We start from the raw sequence: 23,017 nt of genomic DNA, 5'->3' as shown, positions 1-23,017 counted from the left end.
AAGCCTATGGTATTTTGCTATAAATACCAGTCTATGGTATTTTGCTGTAGTAACCTCAGTAGACTAATGCAGATTTTGGTACTGAGAAGTGAGTTCGTGCTGTAAAAACACCTAAACATGTTCAAGGAGCTTTAGAACTGTGTAATAGGTAGAGGCTAGAAGAGTTTTAAAGTGCATGCTAGATATATGGACGTCAAGGGGGATTCTCGTGAGGTTTCTGCTGGAATTGAGAAACACGGTGGCACAGGGGCAGTCGCCATGTTCCTCTCTGCAGTCTTCTTTGCCAAGAGCAATTCAAAAAACATTCTGATGAAAATGATGAGCTAAGCTGGGGCAGGTTATTCCTTCAACACCAAGAGAAGCTGCTTATAGGAAAAATGGACTCTTTTGCATTATTATCCAATTGTGAAACAAAAAGTCCTCTTCATAGAACAGAAAAAAAATATGCTGTCTTCATACAATGGATTGAAAATGAATTTGATTTATAAATGAGAAGACTGAGGGCAGGGATACTGATTCAAAAATCCTGCAGCATGTAATAAAAGAAGAGGAAATGGTGTGGAATCACTGCCTCCTATGATTTGAAAGTCATTGTGAAGGAAAACAATGCAGTGAAAGAAAGTTCTTCATATTAGGACAGATATCATTGCATCACATTTATTTATGTTACTGGATATTTTTGTAGCCCTTAATAAAAATTTTAAAATAGAGGAAAATAAAGAAACATGTTACTAGAAACTGGAGGAAATTCAATCTTAGTTATAAGTGATGAATTTGGCTGAACTGTGTTCTAGTGTTTTGTGAAAAGTAGAACTTGACAGTGAAGGAACTGGATATATCTCAGCAAAGTGTTAAAACAGCAGTTTGATTTCTCCTGACTTCCTATAGTAAAATGTCATGGAAGAGAGATGAATTGAAGAAGGGATTATTAAGGAAAAAGGAACCAGAACTTGAAGATTGGAATATTCTCAGCCAATCTATACTGCAAAAATGAGAAGGCTTGTTCTGAAAAGAACACTAAAAGTGTGGCTGAAAAGCCATTTGATAAGGTAATCATGGGAGCACTCAGGAACTTAATCAGCCATTTCAACAGAAATGAGGAATAGAGATGGAATTATACCAGCAAAGACACTGCCAGTTTGAACTAAAGGGCACATAAAAATGAGATAAAATAAAGGAAGGCTGTCAGATTTCCTACATCATTCAGAATCAGACCATAAAACCATTCAACTGCAAATAAGTGCTATTCTCAAGAAAAGGGAAGAGGGGCTCCAAGTTGATTCAAAGATGATGAAAACCACCAGCCTACAGAGGCTTGAGGGCAGGACCACACTGTGGAACCTTGGGGTTCTGGTAGCCCAGAATCTTGGTGGTATGACCTCTACTGAGCAGAGCCTTAGAGACAGGATCACAACCCCATTAGGTCTGGAAAGCAGAACATCAAACCAAGGAGGATCATTCTCAAGCCTTAAGAACTAGTGGAATTTACATTGATAAAATTTGGACTTGCTTGAGAACCATCATGCCTTCCTTCTTTCTTCTTCCTTATTTATTGATTAATTTATTTAATAATGAGAATATTTATCTTATGCTTATCTCACCGTTGTATTTGGGAAGCACATAATTTACCTGGTTTCACAGGTTCACAGCTGGAGAGGAATTTTGCCTCAGAATGAATTGAACATCAAGTTTTACCCATATCTGATTTAGATAATAATTTAGATGAGACTTTTGACTTTAGAGCTGATACCGAAATGAGTTAAGACTTCTGGGGTTGTTGGAAAGGAATGAATGCATTTTGCATTTTAGAAGGACATAAATATGGGCATCCAAGTGCAGAATGCTATAGACAAATTGTGTTCCCTCCAAATTCATATGTCAAAGCCCAAACCCACAAAGTGACAGTATTTGGAGATGGGGCCTTTCAGAGGTAATAAGGGTAAGATGATGTCATGACAGTAAGGCCCTTATTATGAAATTAGGAGCTTTATAAGAAGAAGAAGATCCCTCTATTTCTCTCTCTCTCGACCATGTTAGAACACAAAGTGAAGGCTGTCACCACAGGACAGAAAGAGGGCCCTCATTGGTAACTAAATCAGCTGGTACTTTGATTTTGCATGTCCCAGCATGCAGAACTGTGATAGATAAATATCTTTTTATGCCACCCAGTGTATGGTATGTTTTTATAGCAGCCTGAACTGAATAATACAGATAGGAAGAAAAGAAATCATAATAATTTCAGTTAGCCCTATAAATCATTAATTTAATGCAATCTCAATGGAAATGCTATAAGGCTTATTTTTTCTGAAGCTAGATAAGGTAATTACAAAGTTCATAGAGAAGACCAAACAATCAAGCATACCTAGCTAAACCCTGAGACAAAAAAAGCAAGGAGGAGGTGTTGATGCCAGATTTTAACATTCACTAGAAAGCCTCTATAATTAAAACAATGTGGTATTGGAGCATGAATAAACAGTTTAATGGAACACAGTAGAAAATGCAATTACAATATGCAAATTTAGTATGCAATAAAGGAAGTGTCTTAGTTCGGGATCCTCCAGAAAGAGATCCTGAGACAAGGATTTAAAGTAGAGTTTATCTGCACAGTGATCCTAGGAAATAACAATAAGGGAGTAGGAAAGCTAAAAAGGCAAGGGAAGGCAGCCAATAAGTGGTCTGTTATCAAGCAAATTACCTGTGTGTGTCTAGAGCTTATTTCTTGTAGGTAATTCTTGGAAGAACATGTGCCTCAGTTATCCCTACTAAGGCTTATTTTGTCAGTGACTTTTATTAGTCATTGATTGCGGGGTGTTAATTCCCAAATACTTTTAGCCTGCCATGTGTGGGCAAAGTGGGTTCTGGTACCCAGAGAAAACCTCTCAGGTAAAGAAAGGCAATTAATGGTAATTGGAAGTCCTGTAGGCATGTGCTAAAGTGGTAAGGGAAAGAGGATATAGACAGAGCACCTATGGCTTCTGCTTCAGGTCACAGATCAAGTAAGTAAAGAAAATATAGACTTACTAATGTTTGGCATAAGGATAAATGTAAAACCTCATGAGGGAAAGAAAAAATTGGATTTCTTCCTCAAACTATGCAATAAGGCAAACAAAGACTTAAGTGTAAAAACTAAAACCTTACATATATTAGAAGAAATATGGGTAAATTGCATTATAATTTGAAAGTGAAAAAGAACTTTCCTATCCATGAGTGGAAATCCAGATGAAATAAGAGAAATGATAGATAAATTTTATCATGTATTTTTTAATTTGCATGGCAAAAGGTACTCTATAAGCAAGCAAACAAAAAAAGACAGATGGCAAAATTGGAAAAAAAATTCCATACCACAGAGGTACAACATTTGTAATATAGAAAAGTGCTTTTACAAATGGGAAGAAAGAACAACCACTCTTAAAAATATGAACTAAATAAATCAACAGTCAGGTCACAGGAAAAGAAATGCAAACAGTTCTTAATTCTGTCATTCCTGGTGACATTGAGAACTGAGATTCATAACCCCATTAAAGAAAACAGATACACATGTAAGATCAAAGAGGTTAATTTAAAACTTGTGGTCTGGGATTTGAATTTTAAGTATCAGTATAAACTCATGAAGTATTTCATCTTTAAAATAAATCCCAACTCTGTCTACTGAAAATACCCAGAAATAATGAGCAACCCAGGAACAAGGAGCACTCCTAGTACTCAGATTGTGGTCTTGAAAAAAACATTACTTCTGAAATGAAGCAGTGTTACTTTGAGAAATTCAAAGTTTGGGGCAGAAAATGTACAAGATGAGTCTGGAACATCTTGTCATACCAGAAACAAGGAAGCTATTATTACATTACCGGGGGCTGAATCAAAAGGACTCACAAGCCAACTTGAATAGACTCCCACAGGTCAAAGAGGGACAATTTGAGTACCCATAAGAATAATAACTGTCATAGACTGAAACACATCAATCAATTGGATCATAATGAAAGTTTAAAAAAATGAATTGATCACCATTAGAAGGTGCTAGTAAATAGCCCCATTTCAAAAGTTGGTAAAGAGAAAGAATCAAGATTTGCCCTGCCTCTCCTCAATAAAATGTATCTCAGGGTAACAATATACTAGATGAGATGAAGTTTCTCTTCACAGAAGTAGTCCAGATAATAAATAGAAAAGGAATGTTACAATTAGGTATCACCATTTTGCAACTCTAATTAATTAATGTATCTATACATTTAACATCAGTAGTTACTAAATCTCAACAAGAGTCAGCCAGACATATAATGTATGCCATAGTGGAATAATGTAATATCACCTATGAAATATTCCTGCCCCTACTGAAAAAAATCATACTTGAATCTGATCAAGACTTTGGATTCAACTACCTATTTACTGGTAATGCAGAGGGAAGAATAACTTATTAAATGACACCTGTGAGATGAAATCATCAAAATCTAGACCTTAGGAAATTCTATGAAACAAATTACCTAGTTCTTCAATAAATATATTATGAAAAGAAAAAAAGAAATGGAGCAAAAATCTACCTCTTGTATTTTCATGGATAGAGCTGGAACCCATTCTACTAAGTGAAGTATCTCAAGAATGGAAAAACAAGCACCACATGTACTCACCAGCAAATTGGTATTAATGGATCAATACCTAAGTGGACATATAGAAATAACATTTATCGAGTGTTGGGCAGGTGGGGGGGTGAGGAGGGATGGGTATATACAAACATAGTGAGCAAGATGTGCAACGTTTGGGGGATGATCATGCTTGAAGCTCTGACTCGAGGGGGTGGCGAGCAAGGGCAATATATGTAACCTTAACATTTGTACCCCCATAATATGCTGAAATAAAAATAAATAAATAAATACCATTGGGGAAAAAAAGGAACAAGTGATATATCAACCAATGCCAATGTATGTACCTTATTTGAATCCTGATTCAAACAAACAGCTAAAAGTATAGGATGATACTCATAAGATAATTGGAAATTTGACACTGGATATTTGGTGATTTTAAGGAGTTACTAACTTTTTAGATATGACAATAATATGTTATTTATATATGTTAAATATAGTTCTTATCTTTTAGATGAAAATAATGAAATATTTACAGGTGGTATATAATTCTGAGATTTGCTTCAAAATAATCAAAGGTAGGTGTGGAAGTAGAGGAATAGATGAAACAAGACCCCATAGTGTATGAAGTCAACCACTCTCTTACCAGCTCCTTCAACTTATTTTCCTCTTCATCTTTCTTCTAAGGCTACCTTTGATCAAGACCTAATCTAGGCCAAAAAAAAAAAAAAAAAAAAAAAAAAAAAAAAAAAACTTAATCTAGGATCAATTCAATTTTTCCCCTTCCTCGGTCCTACTCTCAGAGCCACTGGAGAAACTCACATAAGCATGAAAATTGGTGCTACCACAAACTCCAATTTCTCACAGCCCCTAACATGGAGTTATCCTTTTATATTTAACTATGCAGCACTCTCTCACATTCCCTGCAGTTATTTCATCCATTTCTTCTGTTCTATGTAATTTATTTCTGTTCCTCTGGATCTTGGATTAACAGTCTTATGAACCTATCTCCTTCTCAACTAAAGAATTCTGGACATCTTAACATACTGATATGGTTTTAAAGTTGTTTAAGGGACATCATCAGAAGTCCCCAAGAGTATTCTTTGAGGTGCCAACACTTTTAAGTTTCTGATGCAGTCCTTTTCCATGGGACTCTGAAACACTCCTTCTGGGTTGAACATAGGAACTCTGAACTATAGCCAATTGCAGAATCTTCAGGAAAGCATCTGAGCAAAACAAAAACTACTTATAATTGACAGTGACTAAAAGTGGCTGTAGATAATTTATTACTGATAATTTTCAAAAGTAAAAGATCTGATGAAAGCTTGTAACAAGAATAATGTAACTACCAAGGAAATTTGGTTGCTTCTGTGGGATGCAAAACAAGATGATAAAGCCAATCCTAAAAGTTTTAGACAAAATACCTATAAAGATAATGCCTAAGTCTATTTTCAAATAATACAGTGAATGTTACATATGTTTTATAAAAATAGGTGAATGTAATTTTCGCAGAGGAAAAAATTAGAAATATAACATATATAATCCTGATACATAATATATATGTCCAGAACACAAACTAAGGAGATTTAGTAACCTAGAGTATGACCTAAATATCTGGTTTTTAATAAAATTCAGCAGGTAAGTAATGTGAAGCCCCAATTGGAAACTACTGCCTAGAAGATCCTAGATTCATATTAAAGAAGTAAGATTAAGCCCACATAAGCATTTTAAATAATGCTCTATCTATACTGTTTTTGCTTAACATCAAAGAATTCTCAGAACTCTGATAAATATGGGAAAACTCAACAGAAATTTTAAATACTATTTTAGTGTTTTCTGTGAGATTAAACCATTATGAAAAGTGAAAGCATTAACAAATCCCATAGGACTTTCCATGAAGCACACAATTACCAAAATACTCATATTAATAATATTTTACCCATACAAATTTATCTTAGGGAAAGGTAGACCTTTTTATTTATTTTTTTTGATAACTCTTCCAATATAACTCATCAATAGTAACATGTCAAATAGATTTAATTATTTCTAGCCCTTCCCTTCTTACAGGTTGCAAAAAACAGATCCTTTGTGAGTTTGCCCTCTCTGGAAAATCTCAAAGATAGTTTTAGATGAAAAACATATCCAAAAAGTTTATTTTAGTTTAGTTTACCTTTAGGATTCAATACTTGGAAGGCAAAAATAAAAATTTAGGGGGGAGGATCAAGATGGCGGATGAGAAACACCGCCAGACAGAGTGTCTCTACAGAAAAGACAGATTCTAGCAGAAATTAGAAAAAAGAAGCAAGAAGACGAGCATACAGCGGACGAGGGCCGGAAGGAGGGGTAACTGAGAGCACGGGAGACTCTACGGGAGGAGGCTGCGGAGGAGAACTGGAAGCTGAGACCGCCAGAGCAGCCCAGAGACCAGCGGGAAGGGTAGGTTGCTCTGCAGTTACCCCTCCCCTGCATTTGGGACTGCTGGTGGGCTCCCCAGCAGGTGGAGAGACCTGCGGACACCAGTCCAGAGACGGCCGCCACCAGCTAGCGGTGAGCCTGTAGCGGACGTGGCACCAGGATCCCAACTCCCTCCGGGAACCTCCGTGAGCACAGACCCAAGCCACGCAGCAGGTGCCATATTGCCTACTCCTCCCCTCCCCCAACCCTACCCACGGCTATCCAGAGAGGCAATACAGCCACCAGCCGGAGGCACCTCCAGGAAAAGGGACCTTCATTTTGGGACCCTATAGCTGACTAAGGGGAACACAGACTGTGAGCTCCATACGACCCAGCCCTCCCAGGTGCTGCTGGCATGGTGTTCCCAGGAGAACAGTGCAGACTCAGAGGCTGAGAAACATAGACCCAGCTTGGGCTCCTTGTGTGTGAATTAGGACCAGAACTCCTCTCCCTGGTGGGGATACAGATTGAACTCCGGGACCCAGAGGTCGGACCTGTAGACCAGATCCCGTGCACCGAGGCCTCACATTGCCTGGGGCACAGAAGGGATATATGTGAACAGCCTACTGAGGTGTGTGTGCCTTCCAGGGCAGATCAGCATCCTAAAGGGCAACCCTCCTCCCAAAAGGTGGCGTTCCTGTGCAGAGAACCTCCCCGCCAGCATCACAATCCGTGGAGGCCTGGTGGTGTGTGGTCTGGCCTGCTGGCAGAGGCCCAGGAGTAGCTGCAGAGTTGGGGAGGGTGGAAAGAAGCAAGGCCCGCTCAAGACTGCAGGTCTCCAACAGCCCCACCACAACAAACAGACTTTGTGGCTGAGCAGGGCCATTCCAGCCCTGCCCTGACAGCTTTTCCTGAAAGCAGAGAACAGAACTTTGACCCCTGCTAACGGCATTGGTGGTGCCTGAGGGCATGCTTACCCAACCCAGCTCCGCCCAGAACAAGAGCTTATAACAGGACACAAAAACAACAGCATAGCCTGTTCCTCCAAGCAAGCGACACCTACTGAAAGGGACAGCATCCTGCACAGCCTTTTCATGGCACGTACTGTACATTATAAAGGGAGTGGTCGAATCATCAGACAGAGACACCACCTAATGGCTCAGAAACTAAACACGGCGTGTGAATACCCAAACAAAAACCTAAAGAAAAGAAACAACTACTGATCGACATGGGAAGAAATCAGCGAAGGAACTCAGGAAATATGAAGAACCAAACGAAAACACACCCCAAAGAGGAGCACCAGGCCCCTAGAAACGGACACCAACCCAAATCAGACAACCAAAATGACAGAAGAGGTATTTCATATGTGGATCACAAGAACACTACCGACCTGCAACAACAACTCAATAACCAACACAAAGAAACCACAAAAAGCCTCCAGGACCTAGAGGAAAAGTTCACTAAAGAAATAGGCACAATGAAGAAAAGTTTAACCAAACTCCTGGAAATGAAGAATCAATTCAGGAAACTACAAAATACAGTGGAAAGTCTCAAGAACAGGGTAGATCAAACAGAAGAAAGAATCTCAGAGATTGAAGATTACACCCTCCAACTAAATAAAACTGTTACAGAGATAGAGCAGAGAAACAAGAGAAAAGAGCAAAGCCTACAAGAGATGCGGGATTGTGTGAAGAAACCTAATGTGAGGGTCATGGGTTTACCAGAAGGGGAAGAAGACAACACTCAAGGGTTGGACAAGCTATTTGAAGATATAATAGAGGAAAATTTCCCAGGCCTTGCTCAAAATCTCCATATGCAAGTTCAAGAAGCTCAGAGGACCCCTGGGAGATTCAATGCAAACAGCAAGATGTCACGACATGCAGTCATCAGACTGACCAAAATATCAACTAAAGAGGACTTTCTAAGAGCTGTAAGAAGAAAGAAGCAAGTAACATACAAGGGAAAGCCAATTCGAATAACTCCAGACTTCTCTAATGAGACTTTACAAGTAAGGAGAGACTGGGGCCCCATTCTCACTCTCCTGAAACAAAACAATGGCCAGCCTAGAATCTTATTCCCTGCAAAACTGAGTTTCATATATGAAGGAGAAATAAAGACATTCTCAGACAAGCAAAGACTCAGAGAATTCACCAAGACAAGACCAGCCCTGGAACTAGTACTGAAAACAGTATTATGCACGGAACACCATAATAAAAACTCAGGAATATAAAAACAACCAAAAATCAAAGATTAAGGGCCAGATAATACAATGGCTCAAGAGAGAAATCAGAGCAACAACATCCAACCCAACAGAAGGAACAGTAATCTACCTTACCTATCAGTTCTCTCAATAAATCTGAATGGCTTAAACTCTCCACTCAAGAGACATAGGCTGGCTGAATGGATAATAAAATACAGGCCAAGTCTATGCTGTCTTCAGGAAACACAGCTAACCTGCAAGGATGCATATAGACTAAAAGTAAAAGGGTGGAGATCAGTATTCCAGGCAAGTGGAAACCAAAAGCAGGTTGGTGTGGCAGTTCTAATTTCAGATGATTTAGTTTTCAAACCAACAAAAGACAAAGAGGGTCATTATATAATGGTGAAGGGCACACTTCAACAAGAAGAGATAACAATTTTAAATATATATGCACCCAACTTAAGTGCACCCAGTTTCATAAAGCAAACCTTACTGGATCTAAGCAAATGGATTAATAGGAACTCCATAATCACCGGAGATTTCAACACCCCACTGACAGCACAAGACAGATCCTCCAAACAGAAAATTAATAAAGAACTAATGCACTTAAACAAAACCCTAGAACAATTCGGTCTGACTGACATCTACAGGACATTCTACCCAAAATCCACTGAATATACGTTCTTCTCATCAGCTCACAGGATGTTATCTAAGATTGACCATATCCTGAGACACAAAGTAAATCTCAAGAAATTTAAAAAAATAAAAATCATACCATGTACCTTCTCAGATCACAGTGGAATAAAACTAGAAATCAACCTTAACAGAAACTCACATTTCTCCACAAAGACGTGGAAATTAAACAAACTCTTTCTAAATGATTACTTCATAAATGAAGAAATCAAGATGGAAATAAAATATTCTATGAAGGAAAAGACAATGGAGAGAAAAGTTATCAAATCCTCTTGGACACAGCTTAAAGAAGTTCTGAGAGGAAAGTTTATCTCCATAAATGCCTATAACCAAAAGACAAAAAGATCACAAATAGACAATCTAACGAAATGACTCAAGAGCTGGAAAAAGAAGAACAGACAAACCCTAAACCCAGCAGAAAAAGTGAAATCAACAAGATCAAATGAGAACTAAATGAAATTGAAAACAGGGAAGCTATTCAGGAGATTAATAAAACAAAAAGTTGGTTCTTTGAAAAAATAAACAAAATTGACACACCATTGGCTAAGCTAACGAAAAGCAGAAAAGAGAAATCTCTAATAAGCTCCATCAGGAACAAAAAAGGAGATATCACAACTGATCTTAAAGAGATACAAGATATAATTCATGAATACTACAAAAATCTTTATTCACACAAACTGGAAAATGTGGAGGAAATGGACAAATTTCTAGAAACACACAGGCTCTCTAGGTTCAACCAGGAAGAAATAGATTCCCTGAACAGACCAATATCAAGAGCTGAAATAGAAACAGCAATTTAAAAACTCCCTAAAAAGAAAAGTCCTGGTCCAGATACTTTGACACCCTAATTTTACCACACTTAGAAAGAAGAACTAGTTCCTATCTTGCAGAAACTATTCCACAACATTGGGAAGAACGGAAACCTCCCCGACACCTTTTATGAAGCGAATATTACTCTGATACCAAAACCAGGAAAGGATGCAAAAAAAAAAGAAAATTACAGACCAATATCACTAATGAATATGGATGCAAAAATTTTCAACAAAATCTTAGCTAACCGAATCCAGATGCTTATCAAAAAAATAATCCATCACGACCAAGTGGGTTTCATCCCAGGGATGCAGGGATGGTTCAACATACGTAAATCTATAAATGCAATTCACCACATAAACAGAAGCAAAACAAAGACCACATGATTCTTTCAATAGATGCAGAAAAAGCTTTTGACAAAATTTAACACCCTTTCATGATACAAACACTTAAGAAAATAGGCATAGAAGGGACATACCGAAAAATGATACAAGCCATATATGACAGACCCATAGCCAACATCATACTGAATGGGGAAAAATTGAAATCATTCCCACTTAGAACTGGAACCTGACAAGGCTTCCAACTATCTCCACTTCTGTTCAATATAGTGCTAGAAGTCTTGGCTACAACAATCAGACAGGAAAATGGAATTAAAGGTATCCAAATAGGGGCAGAAGAGATCAAACTTTCACTGTTTGCTGATCATATGATATTATATCTAGAAAACCCCAAAGATTCAACCAAGAAACTCCTGGAACTGATCAATGATTTTAGTAAAGTCTCAGGATACAAAATCAATACACAAAAATCAGAGGCATTCATATACGCCAACAGCAATCTAATTGAGAACCAAATCAAAGACTCAATTCCCTTCACAATAGCAACAAAGAAATTAAAGTACCTAGGAATATACTTAACCAAGGACGTAAAAGACCTCTACAGGGAGAACTATGAAACACTGAGGAAGTAAATAGCAGAGGATGTAAACAGATGGAAATCCATACCATGCTCGTGGATCGGCAGACTCAATAACATCAAAATGTCTATACTACCCAAACTGATCTACAGATTCAATGCAATACCAATTAAAATCCCATCAGCATTCTTCACAGATATAGAAAAAATAATTTTATGCTTCCTATGGAACCAAAGAAGACCCCGAATATCAAAATCAATTCTAGGCAACAAAAACAAAATGGGAGGCATTAATATGCCAGATATCAAACTATACTACAAAGCTGTAGTACTTAAATCAATATGGTATTGGCACAAAAATAGGAATATTGACCTTAGAACAGATCTGATAATCCTGATATAAAACCATCCTCATATAGCCATCTAATCTTTCACAAAGCAGACAAAAACATATGCTGTGGAAAAGCATCCCTCTTCAATCAATGGTGCTGGGAAAACTGGATAGCCACCTGTAGAAGGCTAAAACAGGACCTACAGCTTTCAGCTCTCACAAAAATCAACTCACGCTGGATAACAGACTTAAACCTAAGGTATGAAACTATTAGAATTCTAGAGGAAAAAGTTGGAAACACTGTCCTAGACATCAGCCTAGGCAAAGAGTTTATGAAGAAGTCCTCAAAGGCAATCACAGCAGCAACAAAAATAAATAAATGGGACATGATCAAACTACAAAGCTTCTGCACAGCCAAAGAAATAGTCATGAAAGTAAACAGACAACCTACAGAATGGGAGAAAGTTTTTGCATTCTATGCATCTGATAAGGGCCTGATAACTGGAATATACTTAGAACTCACGAAAATCAGGAAGAAAAATTCAAATAACCCTATTAAAAAGTGGGCAAAGGACTTGAACAGAAACTTTTCTAAAGAAGATAGAAGAATGGCCAACAAACATATGAAAAAATACTCAACATCTCTAATCATCAGGGAAATGCAAATCAACACCACAGTGAGATATCACTTAACTCAAGTGAGAATGGCCTTTATCAAAAAGTCTCCAAACAATAAATGCTGGCGTGAATGTGGAGAGAGAGGAACACTCCTACACTGCTGGTGGGACTGCAAACTAGTTCAACCTCTGTGGAAAGCAATATGGACATACCTTAAAGCGATACAAGTGATTCTACCATTTGATCCAGCAATCCCATTGCTGGGCATCTACCCAAAAGATCCAATGACACTCTACAAATAGACACCTGCACTTGAATGTTTATAGCAGCACAATTCATAATTGCAAGGCTGTGGAAACAGCCCAAGTGCCCATCAATCCAAGAATGGATTAATAAAATGTGGTATATGTATACCATGGAGTACTATTCAGCTCTAAGAATCAATGGTGATATAGCACATCTTATATTTTCCTGGTTAGAGCTGGAACCCATACTATTACGTGAAGTATCCCAAGAATGGAAAAACAAGCACCACATAAACTCACCAGTAAATTGGTATTAACTGAAGATCACCTAAGTGTTCACATAGGTACTACAGTAATAGGGTATTGGGCAGGTAGGTGGGGGGTTTGGGGGGCAGGTATATACATATATAATGAGTGAGATGTGCACCATCTGGGGGATGGTCATGCTAGAGACTCCGACTTTTGGGAGGAGGGGGGAAATGGGCATTTATTGAAACCTTAAAATCTGTACCCCCATAATATGCCGAAATAAATAAAATCAAAAAAGAAAAAGAAAAATTGTAAGGAAATTTGAACCCTTAAGATAGGGTCCTGGAAGGCTAAGAAATGATACTTGTCTTATCATTTCAAAGTGACAATAACAATTTTAAAAATTAGAAGGCTTATGTGATTATACAGAACGTTAGCTCTTTCCTATGAGAGAAATCTTTGTCGTCTTAAATATCCAAGGATGTAATAAAGTTAACATAAAGCACAGAAAATTATTCTAGTTAGACATAAAATCTTTGTTACCTTGGTTAAAGGTGATAAATAGTAAAACAAATAAAGAAGCTCATCAAAATAAAGAAAGCTTTGCCAAGATATTAACACATTTCATATCTTTTCATACTCAGGCATAACAAGGCAAACAAACAGCTTCCTTTCACTTTTTGACTTTCATTATGTTCTTTCATACTCTGGAGCAGTATAGTTTACTTTAGGGGGTTCTTTGAGGTCAGGATTAATTCATTCACATTAATAAGATGTTATTAACATACAATACATTCATCATAGGTATCTTCAAATAAATCCACAAAGAGAAATTTAAAACTTTTCTTAGTTTCACTTTCTAATATGGTAAATAACTGTAGTTGTAGTCCACAAACATGTTCCTTGGAGTCCTCAATACATTTGAAGAGTGTAAAAATATTTAGAGACAAAACCAAAACCAAACAAAAACTCTCTGAGAACTACTGTTTTAGGATAAGAGTATTCTTGTCTTTGAGAAACAGAAATATGTACACAATTATATGTCTCTAAAACTATTGTTATTAATTATAGTCTCAAATGTTTATATTAATTATAATTTTTAACCAAAGTGACTTTTATTTCACAAAGAAAACCAAGGATGGGTAACTGAAAATTGCCTGCCACATACCAGCATTTAGCAGACTAGGAGAGCTAATAAATATGCATACCACATCTTTTGCAGCTACACACATCCAACATATAACCTTTTAAAGTGGCAAAAATGAACATATGACTATTACCTAAAGATACAGTTTCATATAAAAAAAAACAAGAAGCAAAAGCATATAATTGTAAATTTATGCTTAGAAATCATAGTTTTATTTGATTCAGAAATTATGTGGACATCCAATGAATCCATTAACTCAATTCAGTATTATTCCAATGTTTCAAGTTATCTAAAGATCTGAAAAATTATCTTGAAACTGACATACTGCAAAGCATAAATACTGTTGAAATAGTTTATCAGAATAATGATTCAATTTGGATAAATGAAAATTTACATTTTTCGTTACCTTAAGCTTTAAGTAATGCTATTTTAATTGATTGGTAAACTTGTATAAGTCTAGGAAAACATACCCAAGTAGAATAAAAATGTATGCTTCTTAACACTGATAAATCATAATGACATGGCTATTTCTATAAAGACAAAATTGTTAAATTGTTCTAGTTTGCCAAAATTTTACCTAAATTATGTAAACTTGGATTTGCAAAATGTTTCTAAGATGGTTTCTTCAAGAATACATTTTCCTTAACACATTGCAAATGTTAAAATTGCTCAATTTTCTTAGTTTTATGAAATTTTAGGAAAATTCAGTCTATATAACCATTTATCTATGTAAGCCACACAGAATAGAGGTCATTTCATTCAAGGTACTTTATGAAATAATTTTTTTTGAGGTAAAAGTTAGTTGCTTTTATTTATTTTGTTAGAAATGATATAATTTATTAATACCATCTGAAGGCAGAAAAACATCACACACTCACATAATAAGTGAGGTCAAGGTCTTTATGAATTACAGACACACAGATATATAGACAAAGAAAGAGTTTATAGCTTTAATTCTAAAATTTCAGCCATGGGTCAAGAATAAAAACAGAAACACACCTTATATTTTCCTGGTTAGAGCTGGAACCCATACTACTAAGTGAAGTATCCCAAGAATGGAAAAACAAGCACCAGATATATTCTCCAGCAAACTGGTATTAACTGAGTAGCACCTAAGTGGACACATAGGTGCTACAGTAATAGGGTATTGGGCAGGTGGGAGGGGGGAGGGGGGCGGGTATATACATACATAGTGAGTGAGATGTGCACCATCTGGGGGATGGTCATGATGGAGACTCAGACTTTTGGGGGGAGGGGGGGAAATGGGCATTTATTGAAACCTTAAAATCTGTACCCCCATAATATGCCAAAATAAAAAAAAATAATTAAAAAAAAAAAAAAAAAAAAAAAAAAAACAGAAACACAAAAAGTGACAAGTCCAGACATCAAAGAGTTGTTTTCCTTCCTGTTAGGCACAAAATTCTTATTTATTTGAGCTCAAAATAGACAAATAAGAAAGAAAAACAAAATTTAAAAAATTAACAAATAGGAAACTCTGTTGTCTCTCAACAGAGAATAGATGTCTGTAAATATTAATAATTAATCCACTTAGAGAGATCATTGATAAGACTATTAAACCAAATTCCCAATAATTGCATCCATGTATAGTAAATAACTTATTAGTTGTAAAAGAACCAAAACAAACCAAAAGCAAAACACAAAATTAGTAAAGATGAAAACTAAAATTAGTGAAACACAAAGTCAGCAGTACTATATTGCCAATTTGGAACCACTTCTAGGAGCCAAGAAAGATCTGTTTGAGCTTAAATCACCCATAACATGCACTTCTATGGTTAAGAAATTTACCTGATTCTATTAGATGAATCCACTGACCATATCTGTGGAAAAAATGTTAAAAGATAATTTTCAGAAAAAAAGTATACTTGCATACAGATATAAAAAAAAGAGCACATTACAGATTTTATTTAATCTTGAGGGAGTAAGACAGATGTGACTACTGGTTCAAAAGATACTCTGCAGAACAATACTTTTATAGACCAATAATATTAAAAGGAATGTGCAAATGGAGGCAAAACTTCTTTTTCAATGGGGGAATGGGAAACTGGAAAAGGGAAGTCATTTGGACTTCTGGACAGTACAGAATTTGCAAGTCCATAAACAAGATTTTTTCCATTGTTATCAGTTATTTGCAATTCACAGAATTATATAATAACTTCTAGAATTAGATAAATGAGAAAGGTTTTCTCTAGAGTCTAGATAATGAATAGTTTTCCACTGAAGCACAATGTTTTTTTCCACAAAATATAATATTTAGATTCTATCAAGTCTAGGTTTAAATCCCTCGTATCATTATTTACTGGTTGTACAACCTAAAGCAAGGCCCATAACTGTTCTCTCACTCAGTCTCTTCATTTATAAAACAGTAATAATGATACCATTTTCTTGAAATTGTAAAAGTTTTATGAAAAATTCATATAAAGAGTACCGTCTATAGTAAGTTTCAATATTTCATACTGTTATTAGTAAATTAATGACTCGAATCTAGCTACATTCATTTTATCTTCTGTAACTTTTGTAATAACCTCACAATCTTACATCATGCCAGACACCATGATATACTGGAAAGAGTATAAATCTTAGACTTTAATAGACCTGATTTACATCCAGGTTTAAATACTTGTTAATAGCATAAAATTTGGCAAAAGATTTAACCTGCCTGATTCTCGGTATCCTTATATGTATAGTGGGATAGTGAAAGTGTCTTACAAGATTGCTGGAAGAATAAAATAAGACAACATAGCAAAATGTCTGATCCATAAGAAATGCTCAATGTATTGCAGCTCACATTTTATTATTGTTATTGTTGTTATTGTTATTTAAACATGTGTGCAGGGGACCATCTACAAATCCAGACTTCCAATTACTGGATCTTTGCCACTCCACTTTATTTTTTTATTTCAAAATATTAAGGGGGTACAAATGTTTTAGGTTATATGGATCACTTTTGTAATGCTTGAGTCCCAGCTATAGATGTGGCCATCAGCCAAATAGTGTTCATTGTATCCTCTTTCCTCCTCCCTTCTCCTCCCTGGTTGATTTCCCGTGGGTTTTACTTCCCTCTGTATACACCTGTTCTCATTGCTTAATTCCAATTTAATAATGAGTACTTGTGTTGTTTGTTGTTCCATTCTTGAGATACTTGACTCACAAGAATGACCTCCACTTGCATCCAGATTGTTGCAAAAGGTATTAATTCATCATCATTGTGGCTGCATAGTACTTCATAGTATACAGACACCGCATTTTATTAATCCACTCATGAATTGATGGGCACTTGGGTTGATTCCACGTCTTTGTAACTGTGAATTGTGCTACAATAAACATTTGAGTATATGTGTTTTTCTGATAAAAAGCCTTCTTTTGCTTTGGGTAGATACCCACAAGTGGGATTGCTGTATTGAATAGTATGTCTACTTTTAGTTCCTAGAGAATTTCCATACTGATTTCCATAAGGGTTGTACTAATTTGCAGTCCCACCAACAGTGTATAAACGTTCCTTTCTCTCTGCATGCATGTCACCATCAATTGTTTATGAACTTTTCAATAAATGGAATTCTGACTGGGGCAAGGTGATATCTCATTGTGGTTTTAATTTGCATTAGCCTAGTGATTAATGACATCGAGCATTTTTTCATGTGTTTATTGATCATTTGCCTATCTTCTTTTGAGAAGCTTATGTTGATTCTCTTTTGCCCATTTTTAATAGGATTGTTTGTTTTTTTCTTGCTGATTTGTTTGAGTTCTTTGTAATTCTGGTTAGTAGCTCTTCATTGGATGTGCAGTTGGTGAATATTTTCTCCCATTCTATAGGTTGTCTATTTGATCTGTTGATAGGTTTCCTGAGCTGTGCAGAAGCTTTTTAACTTAAACAAATCCCATTTATGAATTTTTGTTGTTGCCATGATTGCCATTGGAGTCTTAGTCACAAATTCTTTGCCTAGGATGATATCTAGAAGAGTTTTTCCTACATTTTTTCCTCATGGTTTTATGTCTTAGATCTAAATCTTTTATTCATCCTGAATTAATTTTTGTGAATGGTGAGAAATAGGGGTACCATTTCTTTCTTTTGCATGTGGCTATCCAATTTTCCCAGCACCATGTTTTGAATGGGCCTTTTTTTCCCCAATGTACCTTGTTGTCTGCTTTGTCAAAGATCAGCTGGTTGTAGGTGGATGGTTTTATATCTGAGTTCTCTGTTCTGCTCCATTTGTCTATGTCTCTCTTTTTGTATCAATATAATTCTGTTTTGGTTACTATAGCATTGTAGTACAGTTTGAAATCTGGTAATGTGATGCTTCCAGATTTGTTATTTTTGTTTAAGATTGCTTTGGCTGTCCAGACTCTTTTCTAGTTCCAAACAAAGCATAAAATTATTTTTTTTAGATCCGTGAAGAATTATGTTGGTAATTTGGTGGGGAATTTGAATTTGAAAATCACTTTGGGTAGCAATGACATTTTAACAATTTCGTTTCTACCTATACTTGAGCATGATAGGTTTTTCCATTTGTTTGTATCCTCTGCAATTTCTTTCCTTAGATTTTCATAGTTCTCCTTGTAGAGGTCTTTCACCTCCTTGGTTAAGTATATTCCTAGGTATTTTTGTTTTTCTTTGTGGCTGTTGTCAATAGTGTAGAGTCTTTGATTTGACTTTTGGCTTGACTGTTACTGGTATATAGAAATGCTACTGATTTCTGTACATTGATTTTGTGTCGTGAGACTTTGCTGAATTTATCAATTTCAAGAGATTCTTGTGGAATCTTTGGGGGTTTCTAGATAAATGATCATATCATCAGTGAAGAGTGATAGTTTGACCTACTCTTTGCTGATTTGAATACACTTTATTTCTTTCTCTTGCCTGATTGCTCTGGCTAGGAATTCTAGGACTATGTTGAATAGAACTGGTGACAGTAAGCATCCATGTGTTATTCCAGTTCTTAGCAGGAATTATTTTAACTTGTCCCCATTCAGTATGATGTTGGCTGTGGGTTTGTCATCTATGCCTTTAATAATTCTGAGATATGTTTCTTCTATACCTAGTTTGTTGAGGGTTTTTATCATAAAAGGCGCTGGATTTTGTCAATTTTTTTTTCTGCTTCTATTCAGATGATCATATGGTCTTTGTTTTTGCTTTTCTTTATGTGATGAGTCACATTTCTTGATATACATATGTTAAAGCATACTTGCATCCATGGGATGAAGCCCACGTAGTCTTAGTGGATTATGTTTTGATGTGTTATTGAATTCAGTTTGCTAGTATTTTATTGAGGATCTTTGCATCTATATTTATAAGAGATATTGTTCTATAGTTTTCTTTTTTTTCCTTGTTCTTACATCCTTTCCTGGCTTTGGTATCGAGGTGATACTGGCTTTGTAAAATGAGTCAAGGATGATTCACTCCTTCTCAATATTATGGAATAATTTCTGTATTATGAGTACCAGGTCTTCTTTGTAGGGCTAATAAGATTTGGCTGTGAATCCATTTTGTCTAGGGCTTTCTTTTTTGTTGATAGGTTTTATTACTGTTTTGATCTCGCTGTTTATAATTGGTATGTTCAGGAGTTCTATTTCTTTATGGTTGAGTCTTGGGAGGTTGTCTTTCCTGGAACTTACCCATTTCCTCTATACTCTCTACTTGATGCACATAGACATTTACATAGTTTTTATGAATGATGTTTTATGTTTCTGTGGCATCATTTGTAATGTCACATTTTTGTTTCTGATTGAACTTATTTGCCTCTTTTCTCTGATATTCCTGCTTAATTTAGTGAGAGATCTCGTGATTTTGTTTATCTTTTCAAAGAACCAACTTTTTGTCTCATTAATCCTATGTATTGTTTTACTGTTTTCTGATTCACTTAGTTGTGCTCTGACTTTTATTATTTCTTTTCTTCTGCTGGCTTTGAATTTGGTTTTCCTTTCCTTTTCTAGTTCCTTGAGGTGTGAAATTAGATGGTTAATTTGTTATCTTTCTGCCTTTTTGGTGTAGGTATTTGATGCTATGATTTTTTCCTGTGAGGAATGCTTTGGCTGTGTCCCATAGATTATGATATTTGTGTCCCCTTTGTCACTCAGTTGAAAGAATTTTTTGAGCTCCATCTTAATTTCATTATTGATCTAATAATCATTCAGCATCAGTGTGTCTAATTTCCCTGACTTAGTGTAGGTTTGAGTGTTTCTCTTGTTACTGCTTTTTGGTTTTATTCCTGAGTTTAGTCTTTATTCCTGATGGACTGAGAAGGTATATCATATCATTTCAAATTTTTTGAATTTGTTGAGATCTGTTTTGTGGCCTAAGATATGATCAATCTTGAAGAATGTTCCATTTTCTGCTGAGAAGTATGTGCATTCTGTATTTTTTGGTGGAATGTTCTGTAAGTATTTGTTATGTCCATTTGATTTAGAGTTTGGTTTAAGTCCATTTAGTCTTTATTTATATTTTGCTTTGATGATTTGTCAAACTCTGGAAGTCAGGTGTTGAGGTCCCCAGCAATTATGATGGTGCTATTTATTTCTTTGCTTAGCTCTAGTAAAATTTGCTTTATGTATCTTGGAGCTTCTGTTTGGGGCACATATATACTTAGGATCATTATGCCTTCTTGTTCAATTGCTCTGTTTACTATCACATAATGGCCCTCTTTGTCTCTCTTTCCTTTTGTTGGTTTAAAGCCAATTTTATCTGATATGAGAATGGCTACACCTACTCTCTTTTTATTTCCATTTGCTTGCAATATGTTTTCCCATCCTTTCATATTGAGTATGTTTCTGTCCTTGTGGTTTAGATGAACCACCCCACTTTAAACACCCCATCCACATGGCCATACCCTATATATTATAACTGCTCCATTTTAGAAAAAGTTAAACTTTAGTATTCCACTATATCCACACCTCCTCTTCTACCAGTACTCTCATGATCTTACTTCTTTAAAAATCTGCTTTTGAACTCAAAGAGTCCTTCATTTGTTCCATTACTTTTGCAATTATAAGCAATAATTTGATTTCTCTTTTTTTCCCCATATTATCTTGGGTCCCACGATTTATCATCTGAACTATTTTTTCACAAGTTTCCTGAACATATTTTGCTTTCTTTGTATTTTGTTTCTTATAAATTATCTACTCTATCACCCAAATTTCAAGCCTAAGATTCATTTGCAATTCTTCTCTTTTTGTCACTTTTCACATCTAAAAATGCTATTTTCACATTAAAAATATTTCTCAAATGTATCTTCTTATTTTCTTTCTTACATTTATCATTTCCAGAGTTTTCTATTGTTTCTTGTGTTTTCCTCATCCAATGCAAACCTGACTATGTTATTCCCCAGATTAAAACTCTTCAATGACTCTATCACTTGGACAATTCTTCCTTGATCTCAAACCTCTGGAGCTCTACAGGCATACTAATAGGCTCTGTAACTTCTTTATGAGATTATTTAAAGGAAAATCTAGAAAATTATTTTTAACTGAGTAATACTAGGAAAAGTTAGTGTCCCCATTTGCATTTGTGTTTAATATTAAGTTGCCACTATGTAGTACTATTTCAATACTTTTTGACAAAGTAGATTTAATGTCTTGACAAGAATCATAATAGATTAGAAATTTTAACAACTTTCACTTAACCAACTTGCCTGATTAATTAATGATCCTTATTTACTCTATAAAATATTTAAAATGATATCTACAGCACAGTGAAAGTACACAGCTTTTGATTATTCTCCAGAAGAGAGAAGTCTAACAACTTTCTGTGATGATGAAAATGTTCTATACCTATCCTGTCCAATACAGAAGCCACTAGTCACATGTTGCTATTGGACAACTGAAATGTGGCTGGTTTGACTGAATAACTGAATTTTTAATTTAATACAATTTAATCTTATATTTCCATACATTACTAATGGCTACCATATTGTACAACACAGCTCTAGAATGCTTGAGTATGTCTGTTCTCACTAGTTGAATTGCATGCTTACTAAGAGTCAACTGTGCTTGTTTTAAACATGTTTATACTAGTTAAACTTGTTGCAATTATATAATTTATACATAATATATATGTACATATAATTATATAATTTACTTAAATATCATGTAAACTGATGAACTAAGGGCAGAAAGAAGCTTCTATGTAAACTCATTTAAAATTTTCAAAATGCTTATTAAATGTCAATAAATATATTTGCTCTATAATTAGGTATGGATGATAGAAGTACAAATGATTGGAAAATAATAATGATTATAGGATTCTGCATTCATATTACTTAGCAAACATCTTCAATTTCTCAATTCACTTTAAGGAAATTTAAACTAGAATAGATATAGTGTATGTAAAAAATTAGCATGGACCTCCTTCAGGATATATACTCAAGGAAAAGATCTTGGTGCTAGAACAATAGGTCATTTATTTAATGTGCATTTATATGTTTTGAGTTGAAATAAAATATTTAAAGCATTTTATTTTCATTATTTACCACTCTAACTCAATTTTTCAAAGAGTTTACCAACTATCAATTGATCCTCTCTTTGACTGCATCAGATGAGGGAGTTTCCGCTGTGCTTTAGAGAAAAACAGTGGAATAATTGAAATATTTGGGTACACAACAAAATAAGCAATCTAAATTCAAATGAACGCTTACCGAGGTAGTCAATTGTATATCCGATTTAATTTCAAACATGTTGGTATTCAAATTTGGAGGGTTTGTTCTGTAGTTTGTAGATAACATGTAAATGTGTTTGGTTTAGTAACAGTATGAGTTACTAAGCAGTGAGTAAGTATAACTCATGATGCAATCAAAACATAGCTTTATTATTACTATTTTTTAAATATCAGCA

General features: G+C 35.4%; 1 pseudogene; it reads left to right on the top strand.

Moving 5' to 3' along the window:
- Positions 1-258: 258 nt before the first annotated feature.
- On the top strand, positions 259-492 carry LOC109730256 (large ribosomal subunit protein bL33m pseudogene; annotated as a pseudogene).
- The last annotated feature ends 22,525 nt before the right edge of the window (positions 493-23,017 follow it).

The sequence above is a fragment of the Microcebus murinus genome, chromosome X (assembly GCF_040939455.1).
Source record: "Microcebus murinus isolate Inina chromosome X, M.murinus_Inina_mat1.0, whole genome shotgun sequence".
Classification (NCBI taxonomy): Eukaryota; Metazoa; Chordata; class Mammalia; order Primates; family Cheirogaleidae; genus Microcebus; species Microcebus murinus.
The sequence above is the reverse complement of the archived record's forward strand: the minus strand, read 5'-3'. Positions and strand labels throughout refer to the sequence as shown.